At 53.8% G+C, this 5,990-nt stretch overlaps 1 protein-coding gene across 11 annotated transcripts in view; it reads left to right on the plus strand.

Moving 5' to 3' along the window:
- Window positions 1–731: 731 nt before the first annotated feature.
- KAT6B (lysine acetyltransferase 6B) overlaps window positions 732–5,990 on the plus strand; it is a 208,660-nt gene continuing 203,401 nt past the window's right edge. For 4 of the 11 annotated variants that reach the window (XM_017549712.2, XM_037727192.1, XM_037727197.1 and 1 more), the window contains exon 1: window positions 732–927. The gene's annotated coding sequence lies outside the window, so the exon portion shown is untranslated. Of the gene's footprint in view, window positions 928–1,666; window positions 2,039–2,344; window positions 2,364–5,990 lie in introns of those variants that run through there. The other 7 variants (XM_017549702.2, XM_017549745.2, XM_017549761.2 and 4 more) reach the window with 5 other exon arrangements.

Below are 5,990 nucleotides of genomic sequence, written 5' to 3' on the forward strand. Positions count from 1 at the left end.
CCTCCCTCAAGTGGGCCTCAGGAACTCGGGGGGCCCAGGGGAAGCCTGGAAAACCGAACTTCGCCATCAGCCTTCCTTAGAGCGCTGGCTAAAGGAGAGGGGGGGAAGGGCCCCCCAGCGGTCTTCCCCGCCCCCCTCCAGCCTCAGCACCTCTGCCATCCGCCTGCACCGCCCAAAAAAGCACCCAGAACGCGGCTGGGCTCGCCAGCTTCTCAAGTAGGCAGGGAGAGGGCATCCTGAGGGGCAGCTTCCCCCTCCAGCCCGCGTCTGACATCCCCACTCCCACCCAAGGATGCCGCCGCCGTGCCCTGTCCGCAGTGGCTGAATGTCACTGCTCCCTCTTCCTCCCTATCAGGGTAGACACAGCTCCTAAGGCGTCCCCCACCCCAAAACTGCCGCGATCGCCCGAGGGCGCAAGGCCTGGGCGAAGGACGAAGTTTGGGGCCCACAGCGACGGGAGGGGGGGCGCATTGGCGAGGACGGCACCTCAGTCCCAGCCCCGGCGGGCACACTCCCCTCCCCAAACGGCCCAGGCGTCCCCATCCTCCCGCGGACACCAGCGTCCCCGCCCTCCCCCGAGGGCGGCGAGAGGAGACCCCCGGGGCGGAGGCAGGTACCCCCGGGGCGGAGACTGGGGCGGGCGGGGTCCGGGCTGCGCCCCCGGCCAGGCCGGGCGGGCTGGCGGGCGGCGCGGGGGGAGCGGGGCTGGGCGGCGCTGCCTCGGGCTCTGTGCGCTGCAGCCCGGAGCCGAGGAGGAGGAGGCGGAGGAGGAGAAGGAGGCGGCGGCGGTGGGTCCCGGGCGGGGGGAGCGCGGCGCTGCGGACCCGGGCGGCTGGCAAAGGACGAGGCGGAGGCTGAGGAAGGCAGCGGGGAGACCCAGGCTGCAGCAACAAAGGGCAGCGAGCGATTGGCCGGGCTGCAGGCGAGGTTAGCCGGGAACCGGGGTGGCCGGAGGCAGCGGCGAACGGTGCACGTGCTTGCAGACACGGGCGAGTGTGGAGCCGGGGGGTGCACACCCGGCGGGTAGGGGCTTGCTCCCCCGCGGCATGGGATGGCGAGGAGGTTGCAGCGACATCGTTCTGCCTGCACCCGGCCTGGGGCTGGCAGGGTAGGGGTGTGTTGGGGGGGGAAGGATGCGAGCCAGGGGGCGGGCGAGTAGTCGCCCGGGACGGGACGGGAGAGAGGGTGGAGGAGGGGGCGGGATGGAACGCTCCGGGCGGCGCGCCCGTCCGCGCACTCCACCGAAGGAGCTGGCGACTGAGAACCTCGAATTTTAACTTCGCGTGCCCGCCCGCGCGCGCCCGCCCGCGCCCACCCCTAAATCCTGCGGCCGCCGCCAGCGATCAGCTCTCACACAAACTTTAGCTGCGGGCTAGGGGGTTTGGGGTTGAGTGGGGGAGGGGAGAGGGACAAGGCCTCCTGATTGACGTCGTCTGTAGCCAATAAGGCCAAGCTCCTCTGCTGCGAGTAGACCCAATCCTTTCCTAGAGGTGGAGGGGGCGGGTAGGTGGAAGTAGAGGTGGCGCGGTATCTAGGAGAGAGAAAAAGGGCTGGACCAATAGGTGCCCGGAAGAGGCGGACCCAGCGGTCTGTTGATTGGTACTGGCAGTGGACCCTCCCCCGGGGTGGTGCCGGAGGTGGGGATGATGGGTCGAGGGGGTGTGTCTATGTGGAAGCGAGATGACCGGCAGGAACCTGCCCCAATGGGCTGCAGAGTGGTTAGCGAGTGGGTGACGGATAGACCCGTAGGCCAACGGGTGGCCTTAAGTATCTTTGGTCTCCTCCAATGGAGCAGCGCCGGGGCGGGGCCGCGGCTCGGGTTTAATGAGACTCCATTGGGCTGTAATCAGTGTCATGTCGGATTCATGTCAACGACAACAACAGGGGGACACAAAATGGCGGCGGCTTAGCTCCTACCCCTGGCGGCGGCGGCAGCGGTGGCGGAGGCGACGGCACCTCCTCCAGGCGGCAGCCGCGGCTTCTTTCTTAGGCAGCGGCAGCGCCCCCGGCAGGCGCGGTGGCGGTGGCGCGCGGCCAGGTCTGTCACCCACCCCGCGCGTTCCCAAGGGGAGGAGACTGAGCGGGAGGGGGGAATAGACGGGGGGAATCAGGGGCTTACGACGCCCCTCCCACAGGCCTCTGCGCGAGGGTCACCGCGGGGCCGCTCGGGGTCAGGCTGCCCCTGAGCGTGACGGTAGGGGGCGGGGGAAAGGGGAGGAGGGACAGGCCCCGCCCCTCGGCAGGGCCTCTAGGGCAAGGGGCGGGGCTCGAGGGCGGAGGGGGCGGGGCGAGATCGGGTGGGGCGGGGTTCGGGGAGTCGGAAGGCGGGGGCCGAGAGGGAATTTCTGAGTGGGAGTGAACTGGTAGGAGCGGTGGGGGGGCCTGCGAGGGTGTGAGGAAGACTGGTGAGGGGTGAGTGGGAGGGGAAGCTGGAGGTGTAGAAGCAGGTGCAGAGGGAGAGTTAGGGAGGGTTGCAATTTGAGAGAAGTGGAAGGCGGACCGAGGAGTGTGTGAGGGCAGGTGAGATGATGCCGAAGGCGAGATTGCAGTTTTCTGGGGACCGAATAGGGGGGTTGGGTGTGGTGGATGTGGAGTAGAGTTGAGGAAGCAGTGCAGAGTGTTGGGTTGGGGGAAGCATTGACCCATGTGAGGAGCAAGTACGATTGCAGTGATGGGAAAGAGGTGTCTGGGTGGATCGGCATGTTGGAATAAGAAGGAGGTTTGATAGCTTTGGGATATGAAGTATTTTTTAAAACATGGAAGGATGGGATGGTTATGTTGGGAGAGTTTCTGAAAGACGATGCGAAGACAGCAGAGCAGACTTCAATGTGAAGGGTGGGGAGGGAGGCCGCTTAGAATTTGCAAAATACATCTGTGGCAGAAAGTCTCTTGGGGACAAGGGATTGGGAGGGGTGGGCAAATCGGCAGGTGTGAAGAAAGTGGGTGGGGCTGTACAGTAATTTTGGGTGAATGTGATTTGGTGGACTGCGCCAGGGGTGAGGATGAGGCAAAGAAAGGTGTTAGTTTGGGAGACAAGTTGTTTGATAGGCTGGATTTATTTATTTTTTATAAAAATGAGAAAGGGGTCTCCTTATGTTGACCAGGCTGCTCTCGAACTCCTGGGCTCAAGTGATCTGCCCACCTCTGCCTACCTGAGTGTTCGGATTACAGGTGTGAGCCATGGCGACCCATGATAGGCTGGATTTATTATGTTAAACTTGATCTGGAGTCTTCAGGGGAGTGTGTGGGCAGCCGGGTATCCCAGGAAGAGAGACGCATCATACCTTGGGATAGGACATTTTGCATAGTTTTGAATTTGCTGGTACTTTGCTATGGGCAGAGTACAGGGAGTTGTGGGAGATGACCAGACAAAGGCAGAGGAGGGGTTAGATTACAAATGGTATCCTATGCCTTGTGAAGGAGTTTAAGCTGTTATTGGTAGAAGGTGATGGGACGTGTTAAAGAGAGTATTAGAAGTTGTGAAGAGGTAGTGATAAAGAATTACAGATTTAGGAAACAGGAAGTGAAGACCAATGAACCAAGTATGTTTGGAGTTGGAGGTACCAAGGAAATTCAGGGTAGAGCATATGAAGACACATCCTATATGCAACAGAAGGTGGAAGTAGCAAATGGGAATTAGTTGTGTTTGAATAGTCTTAGTTCTGTGGAGCTCCAAGAGAGTTTTTTTTTTTTTTGGGACAGGGAGACGGAGTTTTTTGCCCTGTAGCCAGGCTGGAGTGCAGTGGCACGATCTCAGCTCACTGCAACCTCTGCCTCCCAGATTCAAGCGATTCTCCTGTCTCAGTCTCCCAAGTAGCTGGGTCTATAGGCATGCGCCACCATGCCCAGCTAATTTTTGTATTTTTAGTAAAGACAGGGTTTCACCATGTTGGCCAGTATGGTCTCGATCTCTTGACCTTGTGATCCGCCTACCTCGGCCTCACAAAGGGCTGGGATTACAGACATGAGCCACCGCACCTGGCCTTTTATTTTTTATTTATTTACTTTTTAAGTGCATTCTTCCTGTCTTAATTGTATACCCTAGATTTTCTGGCATAGCCTGGAAATAAAACACTCTATTCTTTTCTTAGTCATAAGTTCTTTACATATTTATCAAAATGAATTTGGGCAGTATTTTATGTTTTTAATAAGGAAAGGATAATACACGTTTCTTCTTTCCTGAGAACTTCTACTGAGAGTTAAATGTTGGGGAGGTGAAGAGATGGTTTAAAAAAAAAAAAAAGAAAAGGTAGAGACAGAGAAGATTTTAACATTAAAGGAGGAATTTAGGGAATGGCTGATGATAATAACATGGTCGGCAGAGGAAGTTTTGCTTACTGGCCACACGTAGGCTTCTGAGTAGAGTGGATATTATGTCATTGCTATCATAGCATGTGTTTATTTCACACACTGCTTGTGAATGAAGATCAGGTGGAAACTGTCAGATGTGAGGCATAGCATGAATGAAAGGTAAACAGGATGAGTATTGGCAAGTAGACGAGAAAGTATGATAGTTTTAATGTGCTTCAGCAGCTCTCATGGACGTTCACATACTAATTAATAAAAGAGGTAACTTAGTGATCTGGCTTTCAGTCTCCTAGTTCTCTACAGTGTACTTTCAGTTTTCCACGTGCCTACACATGCCTACATTTGTATTGAGAGAAAAGGAGGCGTCAGGTGCGGTGGGCCTGTAATCCCAGCACTTACTTTGGGAGGCTGAAGTGGGCAGATCACCTGAGGTTAGGAGTTTGAGACCAGCCTGACCAATACGGTGAAACCCCGTCTTGATTAAAAAAAAAAAGAAAAGGAGGCCTTCTCTTTCTGGTTCTTCCCAGAGTCGGGAAAAGCTGGGTTGAGAGGGTGAAAAAGAAAAAAAAAAGAGAGGGAGAGAAAAGGAAATAGTTTCTTTCTTTCTTTTTTTATTTTTTTTTGAGACAGAGTCTTGCCCCTTTGCCCAGGCTGGAGAGCAGTGGCACTATCTCAGCTCACTGCAACCTCTACCTCCCAGGTTCAAGTGATTCTCCTGCCTCAGCCTCCCAAGTAGCTGGGATTACAGCCATGTGTCCAGCTAATTTTTGTATTTTTAGCCATGTTGCCCAGACTGGTCTCAAACTCCTGACCTCAGGTGATCCACCCACCTCAGTTTCCCAGAGTGCTAGGATTACAGGTGTGAGCCACCGTGCCTGGCCTAAAGAAATAGTTTTACGTAAGTATAGTTTAAGTAAGTAGGGATGTGTGAGCTGTAGTAATCAGTCTTTGTTGCAGAGGGGTAAATGAGGCATGGATGGGAGAAGTGGGGTGATGGAATATTTCTTCCCTGTAATGCCTTAATTTACATTTCCAAAGCACCCTTAAGCACCTTTTAATAGGACTCCCATGATCTACTGATACCTGTCTTCTGGCAGACCCCAGAAAGAGAATACACCACAATTTTTGTAACATCTGTTCCATCGTTGCTGAATATTTGAGTTGTTTCAAGTTTGGGGCAATTGAAAACAAAGCTGCTATGAGCATTCCTATACCTGTCATCTGGTGCCCATGTGCACAAGTTTCTCTAAGGTATACACCTAGGAATGAAATTGCCGGTTTATAGCTAGGGTGACCATTTATCCTGGTTTTTGTTTATTTTCCCAGTGTAACTGTAACACTTTTAGTTTTCAGAAGTATCTAGGTTTAGATGATAAATTGTATGGTTACCCTAGTCATAAGGTATGCTTGTCTCTTCATCTTTACTAAGTACCAAACTCTTCTAAAGTATTGTATCATGTTACACTACCTCCAGCAACATATGAGCTCCCTTGCTTCTCACCTTCTCCAACCTCAGCCTTTTTAGCTTTTAAAATTTTAACCAATATGGTAAATTTTGCATTTACTTGATAAGTAATCAGATTGCACAGCTCTTCATATGTTTTTTTAGCCATTTAGATAGTCTCATTTCTTTCTTTCTTTTTTCTTTCTTTTTTTTTTTTTTTTTTTTTTTTTTTTTTTTT

This window comes from Cebus imitator, unplaced genomic scaffold (assembly GCF_001604975.1).
Source record: "Cebus imitator isolate Cc_AM_T3 unplaced genomic scaffold, Cebus_imitator-1.0 Scaffold11, whole genome shotgun sequence".
Lineage (NCBI taxonomy): Eukaryota > Metazoa > Chordata > Mammalia > Primates > Cebidae > Cebus > Cebus imitator.